Source organism: Mesoplodon bidens (assembly GCF_964165515.1).
Source record: "Mesoplodon bidens genome assembly, chromosome: 5".
Taxonomy (NCBI): Eukaryota; Metazoa; Chordata; class Mammalia; order Artiodactyla; family Ziphiidae; genus Mesoplodon; species Mesoplodon bidens.
In genome coordinates, this window is record NC_138161.1 from 4,579,998 (window position 1) to 4,581,541 (window position 1,544).

The following is a 1,544-nucleotide window of genomic DNA, read 5'->3' on the forward strand; positions in this document are numbered from 1 at the left end:
CCTTTTTGAAGCCGCTGAGACTACATTTTCATATACGTGAGCTCGAATAATCTGATTTCTGAAAATCAGATTTTGAGGCAGTCACGTGTGGTGTGGAGATGCCCTTTGGAAGGGCAATCTGTGTGCCCTGAATTTACCCATGATCGGGGTGGGGGGAGGTGGAAGGGTGGACCTGGGCCTCCTGCCTCCTTAGCCGGGGACCTTCCTCCTGCATGTGTGAGCCGTTAGGGAAGAAGCTCCCAGCACCAAAGTTTTTATTTCTTTGTAAGTGTTTTTTTTTTGGCCATGCCACGTGGCATGCAGGGTCTTAGTTCCCTGACCAGGAATTGAACCCACGCTTCCTGCGGTGGAAGCATGGCATCCTAACCACTGGACCGCCAGGGAATTCCCCTTAACTTTACATTTTGAAAGAATTTTAGAATATAGAGAAGTTGTAAGAATAGTACATGGAACCCTGGTGTCCCCTTCGTAGATCTTCCATTTGTTTACATTTAACTCTTTTGCCTCGTCGTTCCCTTTTCTTTCAGATCTACCCACCCGTCCATCCCCCAACCTCCTCATCCATTCATCTCTTCGTCCCCCATGCACTTATCCATCCATCCATTCCCCCCATCCATCTCCCCATCCACCTGTCCATCTGTCCATCCATCCATCTGTCTGAGTAGGTTGCAGAAAGTATGCCTCATGACCCCTAAGTACTTCCGTGTGTATTTCCTAAAACAAGGACTGTAGCCACTATGTAGCCACAGTGTATCTATCAAAATCAAGAAATGAACATTGATACAATGCTATCATCTAATCTACAAATCCTTTTCAAGGGTTTACTGATTGTCCCCAGAGTCTCCTTTATAGGAAAAAACCCAGCCAACCACAGTATCAGCGCTCCATTCCATCCTGGCCCAGGATCTCGCTGTGTGGAGTTGTTAAGACCCTTCAGGCTTCAGCCCTCGTCTCTCAGTCTCGTCTTTCTTGACCTTGCCTTCAGGGAGGTACAGCCACTAATTTCGTGGACTGCCCTCAGCTTAGGTTTGTCTTAGTTCTCTTCTGGGTTTGACCTGGGCTAAGCATTTTTTTTTTTTTAAACGTCCTTATTGGAGTATAATTGCTTTACAATGGTGGCTAAGCACTTTTGGCAGAAATCCCACAGACGTGACACTGTGTATGAAGTATAGCTTACCTTTTAATTTTTTTATTTGTATCATGTGCTCACGCATTCCTATTTGAACGATTATTATCATTTATTTTGATGTTGGAATTATCCCTGGTTTGGCCAGTTCACACTGGCTCTTGTGTCCCTTTGATGCATCCCCATCAGTCTTTGAGCACTTCCTGCTTCCTGACCCAATGAGGTGGTCCAGGCACATCTTGTACTTCCTTCATCCCCGCCTCAGAAGCAGCCATTTCTCCAAGGAAACCAGTTTCCTTCCGTGAAGAACGGTATTTAGAAGCCGAGATCTGGGCATTAGATGTGCTTATTGTTCCTGGACTGCCATTGCCTCTTGTCCCTCAGGAGATAGATCTGGGAAAAGCGTGTGTGTGTAACT